The 18,503-nt window shown below is 40.9% G+C and overlaps 1 protein-coding gene across 1 annotated transcript in view; it reads right to left on the reverse strand.

Annotated features, from left to right (window-relative positions):
• The window catches only part of LOC136702302 (1-phosphatidylinositol 4,5-bisphosphate phosphodiesterase beta-4-like), a 95,007-nt gene that overhangs the window by 67,993 nt on the left and 8,511 nt on the right, over positions 1 to 18,503 (reverse strand). The window contains exon 3 of the mRNA XM_066677306.1: positions 672 to 733. The gene's annotated coding sequence lies outside the window, so the exon portion shown is untranslated. The remainder of the gene's footprint in view (positions 1 to 671; positions 734 to 18,503) is intronic.

An 18,503-nucleotide genomic window follows, 5' to 3' on the forward strand; every position in this document is an offset into this window, starting at 1 on the left:
TCTTAAGAAGTTTGCTACAAACAGGTGAGCCATGACCCACCTTGCTTGCAGAGATATAGACTTTAATGGATGGTCTTTTATACCATTTATATTTAGTGCTTTGCAGTAGATTGTTACAGAATAATGTAATGCTTCTTTTACGGATGAACTCCGGAGATTATTTAGAGAAACTCTGGAGTATCGGGTCTGGAGATGGTCGTTCATGGCGTGGTCGTTCATACATGTAACGCACAGCGGGAGATTTTCTGTCTTAGGCACACTCTCGTGGTGGGGAATGAAATGTGCTTTAAATGTGGTGCAGGAGAAACTACAGAACATTTCCATGCCGTTCTCACATGCACTGACTCTGTCTTCATCCAGACTCTTTACTAGGGTGCGAGGAGAATACCGTCCAGGTAAAATGCGTAACGAATGTGGTCGTGTTCACACATACAGCTCCTCCAGGTAAACTCTGGCACAGTTCTGGATACTGTGCATGTGTGAAAGGGGCATAAAATATATATATTTTTTATTCTTATTTTGCCCATGGCCCAAAAATTTTGATTGGTGGCATTAAATTCTATGTCTTGTCTTAAATTTACAAAGTACAATCAAGTTGGTAAATCTGTGCAGAGCAAGGTAGGTGTGTCTAACAGAGCGGACAATTATTCCAGTCAAACGCCTGGCCTTACCAGACAGATGCTAGGGTTGTGTCACAGACGGCTACACAGCTGACGACAGCAGTGGAGATGTTCTGCAAACAAGCACAAAAAAATAATACATTTATGGAATTATCATGTAGGACAAGGAAAGTGATCAGAACAACAGGAAGACCTGAAAGCATTGTTTTATATGGATGGTTTATTGTAAATGTTCACACCTCATCCTGAATAGGTTGCAGGATTGTGTCGGGTTTTCAAAAAAAAAAATTCTTAAATGCTTAGCTATCAGATACTAGACATTTGTATTTTGACAGACATGCATAAAAAGAGATGGAGTAGGCTAGCCAATGGCATGGTAATGGAAGCGACAGGCAAAATCCTTTAATAAAAAATAAATCACTTAAATCACTGTGTAAACTGAAGTATATTATTGCTACTGGGAGAGGAAGCCTACAGTAGATTATCTTAATGAGTCTGTTTGGAAAATATGTAAGATTTAATAATCAAAACATTAACATGTAACAGCATCTGGCCTTTTAAAAATGTGTTTCTTGATTCATTATAATAATTAATAAAAGAAGTTTTGTAGATGCTAAACTTTTTTATTTAATCCTGTTAAATGTGCTGTTTTGCCTGTTCCTGTTCTTCCATCTAACACTAACAGAAACCTTATCATTACCCCAAACACAAACCTGAAATTTAAACTCAAGTCAAAATCTAAACCATATCCTCAGTCTCAGCCCACAGATGTACCCAGAATGTCTGACTTATATTGGACACAATTGCCTTGTCATGTCCAAATCCAGATAGCAGACACATTTGGGCTTAATCTCTATCACTTTTGGCACTTACGGCTCAATTACGGCACTGGCAAATGTTTTGTGGGCAGGACATGGGCCAAATGTCATGAGCCAGACATGACTTGGTGTACAGCATTTGTTGTGAGGGCTAGACAGGGGCCAAATTTGGTCCACAACACACCTGATATATGGCAAATATAAAGTGGACCTATGGCTATAAGTGGTATAAGTTGAGGTAGCTAGAGTCAACGGCATCATTCAAGGCCAAATGTTGACCACAAGAGACCTGCAATGTGGGCCATATTTAGTCCAAACATTCATCTGGGCTGTGGCTGGGCTTGTTTTTATTCTGATTATGGGACACACTTACGAGTAGTTAGCCACTTTTACACAATGAAGGGTCACTTTTTATACAGTGAAGGATCATTCACAGCAACAGATAGTAACCTTCAAAGTTGTTTAAGAAATTCCATCAAAGAATTTACAAAAAAAAAAGTTAATAAAACAAAAGAAACATAGACCCACTCTAAACCTTATTTTGACCTCAACCCAAAACCCAAAAAATCAATAAGCCTGGTTCTAATCCTAACCTTATTTTCTGGGGTTTTCAACCTAACATGTCAATAGAGCTCATGATGTTTGTTTATAAATAGGTTGCATAAATACCACTTTTTTCCAACACAAGTATGTGCAACAAACTCTTGATATGCATTTGCACAGTGTTCTTTGTTAAGACTGTTTCCATTATATGATAGCGGCTGGGTATTTCCGCACTTGGGAGTGTTTGTTTATTGGCAGTGTTTATTTAAGAGCAACAGCCTGATCTATGGCGTTGGATCCAATTGAAAATTTGCAGAAAAAAATTTGTTTGAGGAAAATAAACACGTCAGACAATTAACAGTGCTCTCGCAAATGGGAAAACACTTCCCGGGAGGAAAATACATTCTAAGTGAAGAAAAATCCACCTTGTTCGAGGACAGTCAAAACTCGACAGGCATACTCACTGCTCTTGGGTTCCCCCCGCAGTCCGCTTTGCTTGGGTTGCCATCACTGACTGTGAAATAATTCCAAACCGCCAACATTTTGAGTTGTCTGCTCATTAGTGCAGCAATGTGCACTAGGCACAAGGTATCGGATGTTGGAATTGGAGCCTCGTTTGCGTTTACGAGTATGAGCATGAGTAAATGAACAGGGTATTGTGCATTATCGGAATTTTTTTTTTATTTATTACAGGAAATAGAAATGAATGATTCTGATAAGTCTTTGATATGCCCCAATTTCCAAACAATAAAGGAATTAACATAATTCAACATCATACACCATGTTTATATTTATAAAACATATGACAACACCACATTTACTGTTAGATAACTTTACAGCTCATTTTTGTGTTGATGTAACACCACCGATACATGTACAGATTACAACTGTGTAAATGTTACGTTCTCAGCCTAGCAGTTTCCACATATATGAGAACCCAGATCACATTCATTTAATTTAAAAAATGAGGGAACAAATATAGCAGTGTCAATTGCTCACTCACTCTCAACAACCTGCTTGTCATCTCGTATGCTCCCTATTTTACAGAGCTGCAGAAACTCTGTTTTTAATTTAACTTCAGCATATCAAGGGGTTTCACAGGGTGAAGTAGTCCTGTGAGAGCTCTCCAAAAATCTGAGCTCAATGCCATAAAAGGTAATAATGATTACTGTATGATATAGACATGATGGAGGGACTGAGTTTGTTGGGAATATACCATCATAGTTCATTCTTAAGCACTGTCATTATAGGGCTTTCTATTTGTGTCTGTATGGTTTAGGCAACGAAGACCTTGATGGTTTATTTTTTGAGAATGAGTGATGGCATTTTCCAGAATAATTTACACTATAAATATATACAGTCTAATGTCCCATGCATTGAACAATCACAACTGGCTTTCAAATTTGCCACTCCAATCAAAAGATAAACCTAATCCAGTTAAATCTCCTGTGCAAAACCTCTGTCTCTCCTTATAGCAGGTAAATCCCTGTAATGAGAGGTGTTTATTTTTAGACACAAACATGGTTATGTCAGGTAGCATCAAGTGTGGCTACAAATATTCTCTTGATTAGATCAGCTGATAAAATGGCTATAATCCTGTAACCTGCAGAGAACCTCAATTGTTTACAGCACAGACAGGATCAGTTATGGAAAAATACAACACCTTGAAGCCCACAAACTCTTGCAATGGCTTCACAACAGTTTTTGAAATGGCACAGCACTCTTCTATCTACAGCTACTAATTCTGCTGTGAAAAAGAAGAGGTATGGCATACAAATATCAAACACCATCCTTAAAATAGAGTGGGACGCAGGAATCAGCAGGAACAAAGCAGCTTTAAGATGCTGTAATTACAGAAGGAGTGGTGGGAGTAATTAGAGAGTGAATGGTGTTTCCTGAACACAGCAGAGGTGTTGACACACCACAGACAGTCCGCCTTCATATTCCTCACAGCTGCTGCTCTGTGCTGCTGCCGAGATTACAGAGAGCACCTCATATAACTCCATTCAGCATTCATTAGTGATGTGGGCTGATACACACTGCTTAAAAATTGCGAAACCTGTGATGAGGATACTACCTTGACTTATTCTCACATAACATCCCTCATGAGTTGGACAGTAATTAGGCTAGCGTTTGACCTTCACGCTGTGTCATCAAAGTGGACAAGGGGCACGTCAAGGACAAAGAAGAAAAAAAAACAAAAAAAAAAAAAAACAGACTGACTATCCACAACTACAGGGACTCTGCACATTAATCACATTAATCTTTATACTATAAGAAAGACAACACAGAACATTTTGGTACATAAATTAGACTATTTAATGCTATAAGCAATATTTAATTTACTTTTTCATTTTTGGAGAACATTATTATTTGATCAAATAATAAATATACCATTAAAAATTCGAATTAATTCCTTGAAACATGCAGATATGAGCTTTATTTAAAGTTAGCTTTGAATGCTGTACAGCTTTCTCAGATGTAATGCAATCATTTAAAGTTTGTCAGGAATCACGGAGCGGACTGACTGAGGCGGACGCATTCGCTAAAGCACAGTATATTTAATAAAGAAGAATAATAACAAAACAAAGAGACTTTAACATAACGAAAACAAACAGGGAGCCAAACAGGTTAAACGGGACACGAGGAGCAAATCAGGGCAAACGGGACAGACAGACTAAAGAACGAGACGACAGGAAATGAAACGACAACGTGGAAACTTACAGAGACAGACCGGATAACACGACTGACATGACAAAGAACGAGAGAACATGAGAACTATAGAACAATGACCAACAAACAGGAAGTGTAGGAAGGGGACTTAAATACAAGACACTGACGAGACGCACCTGAGACAGATAACGAGAAGGACGGGTTAACAGATGACAGACGAGGAGGCGGGACAAAGGCGGAGACTAGAACATAAACAAAACAGAGCCATGTGCAAATAAAGCACATGGCGGGGACAACAGACTGACAGGACGAAGGCGTGACAGATGCCCCCCCCAAGAACGCGCAACTCCCGGGCGCGTACTCCTAAACCCCCCAGGAGCTGGCACAGGAGAGGGCACGGAAAACAAGACAGACTAAGACAAGACAAGGAACCAAGTGAGACAGGACTCAGGACAGGACGGGAACAGACACAGGAGCTGGGGACACGACAGGACCGAATATACGAGACGGGACATGGGACATGACAGGAGACTGACAAAGGGGAGCCACAAGAGACGAGAACGGACTGGACAGGACAGGAGTGGACACATGGGACTTGACAGGGTTTTTGACATTGGACATGACACTGGATGGAAACAGGGACTGGACAGAAGACGGGACAGGTGACAGGACTTGGTGCTGGGACTGGACGGGAGCAGAGACTGGTGACAAGACACTGGACAGGATAGGAACGTTAGACTGGACAGGGGTATGTGACTGGACCGAAGGCAGGACAGGTGACATGACACTAGACTGAAACGGAGACGGGACTGGAGACTGGACAGGGGATTGAAAGGGAAACTGGACCGGAGACAAGACAGGTGACTGGACATTGGACGGATGCGGGAACTGGACGTGAGACAAGACAGAGGGTTGAAACAGGGACTGGACAGGAGACAAGACAGAGGGTTGAAACAGAGACTGGACCGGAGACAGGACAGGGGTTTGAGACAGAGACTGGACTGGAGACGGGACAGGGGTTTGAGACAGAGACTGGACTGGAGACAAGACGGGTGACTGGACGTTGGACAGATACGGAGACTGGACATGACTAACAGGGGACTGAACCGGGGGTTGAAACATAGACTGGACAGGGCTGATAGGGGACTGGACAGGACTTGGCAGGGGAACAGGTACAAGAACATTTACAGGGACTGACACCAACACAGTGACCGGGAACGGGACAGACACAAAGGCAGACACGGGTACAGGGACAAGGACAGAGAGGGGAACCAGGACAGGGACAGACAAGGGAACCAAAATAACAGGGGGGTGCCCAGGACTGGCTAATGTCTGTGGGGTAGTCTGAGGAACCAGCCTGGGCACAGTTCTGGGGATCGGCCCTGAAGTCCTTCGGGCCGACCTACGGACATGGACAGGGGAGGCCGTAGCCACAGTCACGGGGACAGGAGAGGCCGTAGCCACAGTCTCGGACACAGGAGCGGCGGGTGCCGCCGTAGTCTCGGACACAGGAGCGGCGGGTGCCGCCGTAGTCTCGGACACAGGAGCGGCGGGTGCCGCCGTAGTCTCGGACACAGGAGCGGCGGGTGCCGCCATCACGGACACTGGAGCGGCGGGTGCCGCCATCACGGACACTGGAGCGGCGGGTGCCGCCATCACGGACACTGGAGCGGCGGGTGCCGCCATCACGGGGACTGGAGCGGCGGGTGCCGCCATCACGGGGACTGGAGCGGCGGGTGCCGCCATCACGGGGACTGGAGACAGTGCGACGACGTCCACGGAGGCAGAGGAATCTGCGACGTCGTCCCTGAAGACAGGAGAGGTGCGCTTCGCGCTCACGAAGACAGGAGAGGCGCGCTTCGCGCTCACGAAGACAGGAGAGGCGCACGCCGCGCTCTCGAGGACAGGGGTTTGTGCTGCTCGCCGGGCTCGCGCTGGAGCTGTAAAGGGTTTAGGGGGTTTCACAGGCGCACCCATTAGATCACCTCGAGGTGCGCCCCTGTTAGCCTCAGACCTCAGAGCTCCGGAGGTGAGGCTAACAGCCCCTACCCTTAACGCCCCCCCAAAAATTTCCCCGGACCTGAGGGGGTAATCCTCCAGCGAGGGGGGAACTCCAGCACGCTTCTTTCGCCGACTCCTACGACTCGCGCTGGAGCAATCACTCGACTCATGAATTGACTCATGAATCGACTCCTCCCGAAGGCGCTGAGCCACTGTGGCATGTATCTGTCGGAGCCGGCTACTCCATTCCACAGCCCTATTAAACGTATTTTCTGTGCTAGCTGCGTCCTGTGGGTTGGTCATTCTGTCAGGAATCACGGAGCGGACTGACTGAGGCGGACGCATTCGCTAAAACACAGTATATTTAATAAAGAAGAATAATAACAAAACAAAGAGACTTTAACATAACGAAAACAAACAGGGAGCCAAACAGGTTAAACGGGACACGAGGAGCAAATCAGGGCAAACGGGACAGACAGACTAAAGAACGAGACGACAGGAAATGAAACGACAACGTGGAAACTTACAGAGACAGACCGGATAACACGACTGACATGACAAAGAACGAGAGAACATGAGAACTATAGAACAATGACCAACAAACAGGAAGTGTAGGAAGGGGACTTAAATACAAGACACTGACGAGACGCACCTGAGACAGATAACGAGAAGGACGGGTTAACAGATGACAGACGAGGAGGCGGGACAAAGGCGGAGACTAGAACATAAACAAAACAGAGCCATGTGCAAATAAAGCACATGGCGGGGACAACAGACTGACAGGACGAAGGCGTGACACAGTTCATTATTATTAATTTTTCAGAATTAGAGTAAACACAAACACAAAAGAAAACAAGAAATAATCTTGTCACGGATGATAAACACTGAATAGCCTTCCTTGTGGAGCAGTTCCTAAGTGAGTTAGGCCTACATGCCATTTCCGCAAGGTGTTGAGCATATTCATTTATAGACGCCTTAACAACTAATATGTTTCAACAGTAAATGTGTTCTACCCCTTCATTAAAGATTCCCAAAAACATCAGACTGTAATGAAAGCGTTAAAAAGCACATTAAATGGTAAAATATTAGTTTCATTGATTTTACTGCTTCTTACAAAACCACAAAACACAAATTGTTTTCTTTTTTAGTCTTAAAGACTAAAGCTTTAAGGGCTGTTTACCTGATGACAGTTGTGATGGTATCACAGGTCTTGCATGGCTATTCCTTGGATTTATTTTCTACTTCAACATCTCCTTCCTCATGCAGGTGGATTCTCTATAATTTGAAATATCTCCTGATAACTGAAGAACTTAAATTAATTGCTTAATGGAAATTAAATTAAATGATTAAATGCCATTTCTGATATTTACATGATACTGTGGTCATAGCCCAAAATTTTTTTGTTTCCCCTGCACTTCTTTCAGAAAATTAACCATTTCTTCCAGAAATTCTTCCAGCAACTACAAATACTTTGGTATTTCATCGTTCATTTATACTGAAAAACTGCTATGCTGGGAACAAAGTGTAACTTCAGTCATGTAATCCACATAGCAATGGGCGAACAGCACTTGTTTCCCAAAATCGATGTCTTATGCGAAAAAGTGAGCTAATCAGACTAAAGTCAGCAGCTGCAATCCTTGGTTCACTGCTCAGTAACTCTCAAAAACTGATTATAACACTTTCGTTAACAAACTATTACTAACTAGCACCGCAACACATGAAAAAAGGGCAACAAAATACTCCAACTTGTGTCCTCATGTCTGTTTCAGCTCACACTACTATGTAATTTCAGTCCAGTATTAATTCTTGCATGGCCGCTCATTGTCTCTTTCTCTCTCTTCTTTTCTCCTCCTTGCTCTCTCTGCTATATAATATCCATACCGGGAATACAAAGCTAGATTCTTCTTGTAGCTACGCAACCATCCACCTGTGAGCTATGTGCCATTAAGCATTACCCTTTTCTCGCGAGAGTCGTCCACCCCATGATTCAGATAAGTTGCTTAGTGCAGTAAACAAGAAGAGGACCCAGCGTAGCTGCAGTAGTGGCTGTATTCTCTCTATTACAGCTCCATGGAACATTACAGTCATTTAGAAGCTGTAATTTTAAGGTAGAAATACTACATAGGGTTCCTTTAAACCATTTTTCATTTACCAGTATTTGGGTTTATGTCCTACTATAAGAGCCACAACCACTGAAGAAGACCTAGCTTTCTGTCATTACGCCCTACACTGCACTTCAAAGACCTTCTACTATCTTTGACTATAGGGACGGTGTTCTTAATTTTGGAGGCTTTTCTGTAAACAGTTCAATCATTTGCTTTACCAAAAAGCTCTATTCTGGTCTCATATGTCCACAGGACGTTCTCCCAGAAGAATTGTGGCTATCTCAGTTAAGTTGTGGCAAACTCCAGTCTGGCTTTTAATTCACTGTGTCCTACCACAAAATCTCATTGCATTCACATGGTGATGGACAATGTGTGCTGACACTGTCTTACACTGCTTGAATTTTTGCAGTCTTCCATCATCTTTTCTATTCTGCTCATTTCCAGTGTAGCCCTGAGACTGTCCATGTTTTTCCACAATTTGAACTCTCATTTGCAACTGCAAGTCAACAAATTTCTACAAAGTCAGCACCTGTTATTTGCTACATGTCAATTGAAATACAAATTAAAGAGCATCACATTGAAGAAAAAAAAACAAAAAAAAACAAAAACATAATTCATAATAAAATACGATTTTGAATGTGCAAAAACGTGTAGCCAGTACATTTCTGAAGTTCTGTGTGGTATGGTGTCTTTTTCCCCCTTTCTTACTTATTGCCTTACTTATTCATTCAAAATAAAAGAAAGTGAATACAAAATCATTTTTTAATTTCAGCAATTTTCTGGAGAATTTTCCAAAAGAAGTGTGGGGTGCCAGTATTTTAGTCATGAAAATTCATGAATTAAAACGGTTGCTGGATGCACATGTAAAATTTATACTGAAAACTAATTCTGGATCTCAAAATTTTGCAGTGACAAGTTAACACACCCTTTAATGTTATATGTCCCTGAAAGTCTCAAGGCTGGAGGGGCTGCTTTAGCTAGAATAGAGTTGCTAGTTTAGCCTAATTAGCTATTAAATAAAATGTTAAATCAAAGCCCTTAACATGCCCTTAGGGCGGCCATGAAGATACTTTAATTTTATTTATTTATGTAGGTTCTCATGAGCAGAAATACATTGTTACCTATGTAGGCTGATAAATAGAAATAAATGCAGTGCTCAGTGATTGTGCCTGAAAATCCTGGGCAGACACCCGCACATGAAAAATGTAACATTAGCTAAACCTATAGACGGTTGCCTATTCCAGACAATATTAATTAATGCTAGGAAGCACATTTTTAATGAAATTGAGGTTGGGCCTGTTGTAAAAATATCATAGGGGTCCCTCACGGATGTGCCTTGACAGAGAAGGGAGTGGGGTGAGGGGATTAAGAGTGAGGTGGGGCAAAAGGTGGGACCTCTAGGGACCAGCTTACTGTGTCCATTCCCTAAGAATGCTGCTCGTCCCTGGAGCAGAAGAAATGAGGCCTGTAACTCCCTGTCTAATTCCACATCAATGACATCTTTTCTTCGTCTCACAACAACACAGTACCCCATCTCCCTCTCCACCCCACTGCCTAATTAGCAAATTCCATTAGCTAGGTGGGAGCAGGGTGTCCAGGACTGTGTTTCAGAGTCACACGTTCCTACCTGCTGCTCTCTCTTGCCATCTTACACACACACACACACACACACACACACACACACACAGACCACTGCTTGCTCAAACGTGACAGTACTTGGTCAGGGGAGGCATCAGTTACTTTGTATGTGTGGAGAAGGCTGAGAACCTGGGCTATTACAACAGGTCTGGAGTAGGAATTATGAGAAGCTGAAGTGTACATGTGAGTGGGATACATTAAGAAGCGAAGTATTGTGTCAATTCCTTAAAAAAACAAAATCTAGCAGCAAATCTGGTCATTTACTGATAATTCTTCTACTTTAGTTAAAACGATTAGGAAAAATGCTGTAAAATGTCTAACTGCAGTCTTCCGGACCAATTTTGGAACTGAGATTTAAACTGTGCTCAACTAGGCCTGGTTTTTGTCTCTTTGCATATTTGTTGGTTGCTCTGATTCATTGTGCATTATCACATTAAATTTCCACAATTTAACATTTGCTGTGACAAAAGTTAATGATGTTGTAGGCTGTAATAAAATTTGCAGTTCTTGAAAATAACTTAAAAAGCAATTTAGCTTCCAGCTTTACCTCTGCCAATAATAATATATTATTTTTAAGATAATATTAAGCACTAACAATAAATTTCAGACTTGCATGCTATTTTATAACTTTATAACTTTGCTTCCATATCTGCCTTATAGTTAATAAACAAACAAAGAATGTGTTGCTTTTGTTATTATTATTAATGCTGCATCTCTAGATGCTTCCAGGAATACAAGTGTTGATACTGAGAATCATTAAGATGTAAGGTACTTAAAAAGATACAGTGGAACCTCTACTAATGAACGCCTATATTAACAAACTTTCCAAGATACAAAAAGAGCATTTGAATATTTTTTGCCTCCACCAACGAACCATGACTCTAGAAAGGAACCCGAGCCTCTGCCGAACCGGCGGCTGGAAATGGCCCCTGACCCCAATAGGTGAGTCTCTCAGTGCGCCCAGAGTTGAGTGAGCTTTTAAGATTAGCAAATTGTGGTTTTAGCAATTTAGCATTAGTGTAAATAGCAGACATCGAAATTTGTGCTAAGTTAAGCCGTATTTACGCTTCGTCTCCCCACATTCACCGCCTACTCTCCGTTATTCCACCCATCCCCCACCTCCCGTCATACAGCCAGTGCCTGTGTTACACCTCCAGCCAGTCGTCACGTCTTCAAGGTAGTGATATGTAACCACTTAAAACTTTTTTTTTTTTATTACTGTTTCCACTCTATTTCTTTTTTATTTTTAGTAATGCTACATTTATTTTTTTTACTAATTTGAGAGTGTTGTAAACATATATCAGCGCAAAAAGGGTGATTTTCAGGGTGGGGGCTGGAACGCATTAATTGCTTTTCCATTATTTTAAATGGGGAAAATTGACTCGAGAATGAACTTTTCCACTTACGAACCGCGTCACGTTCGTAGGTAGAGGTTCCACTGTAATACTATTACTGCTACTAGTGTCCTTGCTACTTCTAAAAATAATTAGATATTTAAATGATCTAAAATTAGATATTTTAGTAAGCACATTATTAAAAAACGATTAAGAATGTGAGCTGCAGTTTAATCTTTGTCAAATAATAGCATACACTATTTGTTCAAAAGGTTGTGGGTACTCTTAATTAGGCAATTCAACTACATGAATGAGCCTCTGTTTCTGAGCACACATAGCTTGCATAATGTACACAGAAAAGCAATGTCCAATAGACTGAGTTGCTTTGAAGAAGTCTATGGTCACTGTAAACATAGTCAAAAATGGATTGTGGACCAGTGGAGTAATCCTCCAATGGGACTCTCTGGAGAAATCCAATCTAATACCTTTACAATAACTTGGAGATATTTTTGTCATCTAGAACTAATCACCTAACATCAGTACCTTTCCTTAATAATGTTCATGGGGCTGAATGCAACCAAATCTTTATGGCAACTTCCCAAAAGCTAAACATTTGTCAGAAGAGTAGAGGGTGACACTGCAGCTGAACAAGGAATAAACTGATAGTTAATGCACTAATTTTAAAAAAGAAATGCTGGTCTACAAATATTTGTGCATGCAGTGTAAAAAAAAACTTTATTGTCCAATAAAAAAATGAATAGTGTGTGAGGCTTGTTGCTAAGAATTATGGTTGTGCTAATGCAAAGGCAACTTACATATGCTAATGCGAAAGCAACTTTGCATAAATCCCATATATTCCTGTAGCACTGTGTGGTTAACCAGCACACATAAACAGCTTGTATTTTTAAACAATCTAATCTGTGCCAGTCAAAATAAATGTGGTAATAATGTTAAACACCCAGTGTGATTAAATGTTTGATTATGCCAATTTGGGAGAAGACAATAGTGTCTTGCAATGCTTTGCATGAAATAAATCAATGCTAGAAAAATACATTTTTTTTTTTTTTAAACAGTCACTCAGGGTTGTTACCATGGAAATTCACTAGTGTCACTGGGTACCAGCCTACTTCCACTACAGTGGTTTTGGGGAACCACAGTGCAAAACGTGATACACAGAGTTTATTTTATAATGAATAAAATCCAATATATTACATCAACAGTTTTAAAAGCAAGTAAATTATAAAGAACAACTCATCACACTTTTTCACCACACCCTTTAAAAAGCCAGCATTATTCATAAGCTTGATGCACATTTGATTGGGCCTCTGGAGGTTTTCTTTCTATGCCTCTTAACCAATCAAGCTGATGAAGCTGAGAAAAAGCCAATTAGTAACTACCCTATGCTGATGCCATGGCAACCATTTTTTTTACACGGTTGTAGGCTTAATTTGATGTCCCATGGACTGAGTGGTAATAGTAGGAGCAAGCATTTGCTGGGGTTTCCTCTGAATGTAGTGAATTTAGATTCACACATTATGAGGATGAATCCTTCAAATGTTACAGCTATCACTCATTGTTTCTTAAAATGTTATATCAACTATTATCATTTATCATTTGTAGAATAATACAGGTACCTTGTCAAAGAATGTAAATGTAAAAGGTACAACAGTGGTTTTAGAACTTAGGTTTGCTCCCTAAAGGTCCATTACATCCTCTTCTCTAGACGAATAGGTGAGAATGGAAATGAAATGTGGCATATAAAATGGCATGGTGGTGTAGCAGGTAGTGTTGCAGTCACACAGCTCCAGGTCCCTGGAGGTTTTGGGTTCGAGTCCCGCTCTGGGTGACTGTCTGTTGGGAGTTTGGTGTGTTCTCCCCGTGTCCGCGTGGGTTTCCTCCAGGTGCTCCGGTTTCCTCCCACAGTCCAAAAAACACACGTTGGTAGGTGGATTGACGACTCAAAAGTGTCCATAGGTGTTAGTGTGTGAGTTGCGCCCCCTCCAAGGTGTATTCCCCCATTGCACCCAATGATTTCAGGTAGGCTCTGCACCCACCGCCACCCTGAACTGGATAAGCGGTTACAGATAATGAATGAATGAATGAATTATGTTCCCTAACTAAAATGACTCAATATGTGCCCTTGAAGGTACCATGTCAGTGACAGCGAAAATATCATTGTCATTATCATTGCATATCCATTCTTATTTTGCAGAAGGAAAGCCAACCTTGTTTTTTTTCTGTTCTTAACAAGTGTATATTTTTGTATAAATTAGGCATATATACTATACCAATTTATTGATCTGAATAATTGAATCTCATTGAGGCCCATTAGTATGGCAAAAGAGCAGACATTTAAGATATGTACTGTAACAGAAAAAAATTAGCAAGTATGTCAAAGCAAATATACACATTTAAATGTAGAGGTTTGACAACATCTACCGCTGGTCATAAAATTAGAATATCATGAAATAGTTGATTTATTTCAGTAAATCGAGACATGGGTTTCAGCTGTCGCATTCCTTGTGTCTAGCCACTCTTGAACAAGAGACGGCGTCAGAAGCGTCTCGCTTCCAAAAAGGAACTGACTGCTGCTGAGTGGTCCAAAGTTATGTTCTCTGATGAAAGTAAATTTTGCATTTCCTTTGGAAATCAAGATCCCAGACTCTGGAGGAAGAGTGGAGAGGCACATAATCCATGTTGCTTGAGGTCCAGTGTAAAGTTTCCGTAGTCAGGGATGGTTTGGGATCCCATGTAATCTGCTGGTGTTGGTCCACTGTGTTCTCTGAGGTTCAAGGTCAAAGCAGCCATCTACCAGGAAGTTTTAGAGCACTTCGTGCTTCCTGCTGCTGACCAACTTATGGAGATACAGATTTCATTTTCCAACAGGACTTGCTACCTGCACACAGTGCCAAAGCTACCAGTACCTGGTTTAGAGACCATGGCATCCCTTGTTCTTAACTGGCCAGCAAACTCCTCTGACCTTACCCCCATAGAAATGCTATGGGGTATTGTGAAAAGGAAGATGCAATATGTCAGACCTAACAATGTAGCAGAGTTGAAGGCCACTATCAGAGCAACCTGGGCAGTGCCACAGACTGATCGACTCCATGCCACACAGCATTACTGCTTACTGGTAATTACTGCATTACCACTGCAGTAATTCAGGCAAAAGGAGCCCCAACTAAGTATTGAGTGCTGTACATGCTCATACTTTTCAGTTGGCCAGCATTTCTAAAAATCCTTTTTTTGTATTGGTCTTAAGTAATATTCTAATTTTCTGAGATAGTGAATTTGGGGTTTTCATTAGTTATATTAAAAGAAATAAACACTTGAAATATATCAGTCTGTGTGTAATGTATGAGTACAATATACAAGTTTCACTTTTTGAATGGAATTACTGAAATAAATTTTTTCATGATATTCTAGTTTTATGACCAGCACCTGTATATACAAAAGCACTGAAATAATGTAGACTGCAGTGTAATTAAGCCATTCCCTTACAACTTCAATTATATAACAGAATAAATATTTTCAGTGGGAGCTTTTCTATGTACAGATAAGGACACCTCCAGGTTAAATATTCAACCAACCAGTGCTTGATAAATGTGCATTAATAACTCTGTAAGACTTTATACTGTGAGTCAGTAATGATACTGACAAAGGCATAGCCTTTGAAGTTTATGAAGTTTTTTTATTCACACATGGCTGTTTGACAGGTAGGCCTCTGTTCACACTATAACACAGCCAGAAGTGCCTTGCTCTATATTAAATAGTGTGATAGCAAACTACTAAAATAGCCTAGTCTTTGAAGTGAGCATGAAGTTTCCATCATTTAGCAGCAAATAATCCAGCAGTTTTTTTAGTCTACAGGGAAACTGCCACTGCCATTCAGCTTTCTTATCATCATCTATGCTTCTTATCTATTACTTTAGCCATTGGTATTAACATATAAGAACAAAAATGGTGCTATCTGCAACACCCCAGTGAGTTTTGCCCTTTGTTTATTTGTTTTAAAACACAGTTATCCTGCAAAATGTGTAGCTATTCTTTAAAGGTCACAAATTCCACCCAACATATTCCACAACTAACACACTTCCCTGTGGTCTTCATTAAACAACTGTGACATGCTTTTCTCAAAATACTACTTGAATCAAAATCACAGCACCATTCTCTCCCTGCCTGAAGAGCCCTGCTCAGGTTTAAGCGCCTGTTAGTTTAAGTGAGAAAGAGCCACAGCTTAGTCAACACAAAAGCCAGAGACAAGTGAAAGTAGAAGCCTTAAGACTTCTAGCCATTTTCCCCTGGTTCTCTTTCGTCTATGTTCTCAAGCCATGTCCACACAGATTAGTTTTTATTGAAAAACTGAGATTTTTGCCTGTGTTTTTGGCCTCCTGTCCACACAAAATGGTGTTTTAGGTCACTAAAAACAGTAAACGGAGGTATTCACAAACGCTGACATCACACAGTCTGGCTGAAACACAAATAGCTCCTCACAACCTATATAGTGCAGTACTTAAAGGGGACATATTGTACCTCTTTTTAAACAAGCTAGAGTAGGTCTACGGGATATACAAAACATGTTCATGAAGTTCTTTGTACAAAATCACTCATATAAAGAGATGTCACCAGCTCTATTCTCGCCAGTTTCAGTCCCTTTCAGAATGAGCCTTTTAAGGGCTCTGTCACTTTTATGCAAATAAGCTGTTGCTGGTCACGCCCCACCCAGTCCATGTTTAAACTGAGCATTTACCACAGTGAAAATGACAGAAAACAGAGGCATTATCCAACTCTATATGTTCGACACTGAGTTGGACCCAGAGCAAGAAGAAGAGGAGCCACCTGCACACAGAGCCGGTCTAGATTTTCTCTGAGCTAAAATGTGACCTTTTTTTTTTTTTTTTTTAACAGTTGCACCTGACCCTCCAGTAGTACTCTCCTCCTAAAAATAAACAACCAGCCAAATACAGCATAAAATGCAGTGTAAACAAACACATTTCATAAAAAAACAATATATAAACAAACAGTTTTAACATAATTAACTTTGTGATCAACCCTCCAGCATCCAAGTGAGCATTTGTCTGATTCTGTAATAGCTGCAGCCCTTAAGCTGGAATAGAAAAAGAAGTAAACATAGCTGTTTATTCTCCAGCTTGCAGATTTTGTCACCTTACGCAATAGTTTTGTCCAGGCACCTGTAACGGCTTTACTGTTTAAGGTGTTTAATGATAACTTCAAATATGCTAGTGTTAGTGTGATTGTGTAAATACAGCGGCAGCATTTAAGGTGGAACTGAAATTTTAGCTTAGCACTATGTCATTTTGTTAGGGTGGTATGAAATAGTAAGCAACTTTTAGATAATACTGTTGTGTTTGGGGAAATTTAAAGAGTACTAGACCGTATAAAAACATCAGTATGTGCTCACTTTTCAGCTTCAATGTTTGGTTCATGACACTATGGCACTGCGAGGCTTTTAAGGTTGTGGAGAGCAGCTGCAGAGTGCACGCCATCTCTAAATATATTCCCGCAGCTATGATCATAGACCATTATTCATTAACTATCCAAACTCTCGGCTGTTCTTGCAGTCTCGCAGAGTGTTTCTTTTTCCTCTTTTAAATTCCTGAAGAATAGTTTCTCTTCATCTTCTGATTATACACTCTGTCTAACTTGAGACGAGTGGGCCTTTGTTAATTTGTGGGGTCGTACAAAACATGCGTAGTGAGCGTGTAGGGCAATCTGGCACTGCCTGCACAAACACTGTCACGAATGCCAGGGTGGATTTATGCAAATTTCAATAAGGGAGTCCCCTTTAAGTCACTAAGCTACTATATACATGCAGCTAGCACTAGATTTCAGATTCCCACATATGAATAAGTATAAATGATGCTGTATTAAAGTCATATAATGCACTATTAAAATTTAGTAATTTTGCTCTCACATGAACACAGGTCTAGGACTGAGATTGGAGAGACTCCGACAAGTAGGCGAAACAATGCTAAAGTGACAGCACTCTATTGTTCGTTTCACACATGCACTGTAATCCTGAAATGTTCCGGAGTTTACCCAGAGGAGCTGTATGTGTGAATGTGACCACCCACAACATTCGTCCAGGTCCTTACCCGGACATTATCCTCCTTGAGCCCTAGTAAATGTTCTGTGTAAAGTCAGAGCCAGCGCATGTGAGAATGGTGTGGGAAATGTTCCGGAGTTTCTCCTGCGCGTGCTGTGCGCCACGTCTAAATCACGTTTTTCATCTCCCGCTGCCTGAGACAGAAAATCTCCCTGCTGTGAGATGCATGTGTGAATGAATGTTCCAGGACATCTCCAGACCAGATATTCCAGAGTTCCTCTAGAAATTCTCTGGCTTTCATGTGTGAAAGGGGCATAAGTAAGATGCAGCAGAGGATTTGAAGTAGACCACAAGGCAAACAACAAAAAATCTTAGGTAGACCACAAAAAAGTGACTGGGTTGTTTTATTTCAAAGTCTATGATTTGTTAGGAGCTTCAGGTTCCAAGTTTAACGTGCTAATGCACTCTGAACAGTTTCATAATACAAACTTTACCTCTTTATTAGATTTTTTTACTGTCTTTATAATATATATAATATCTTTATAGCTGCTATCAGCTTTGATTTGCAGACATTAAAACGGTAATACAATATTTTGCTTACAGATAACACATGGGAATGTTACTGTGTGCAATATTCTCAACCCACACAGTAAGAAGCCTCAGTGTTACTGGGGAATTCCAGCCATTTTTAAAAATGTCTGCAT

The sequence above is a fragment of the Hoplias malabaricus genome, chromosome 7, assembly GCF_029633855.1.
Source record: "Hoplias malabaricus isolate fHopMal1 chromosome 7, fHopMal1.hap1, whole genome shotgun sequence".
Classification (NCBI taxonomy): domain Eukaryota; kingdom Metazoa; phylum Chordata; class Actinopteri; order Characiformes; family Erythrinidae; genus Hoplias; species Hoplias malabaricus.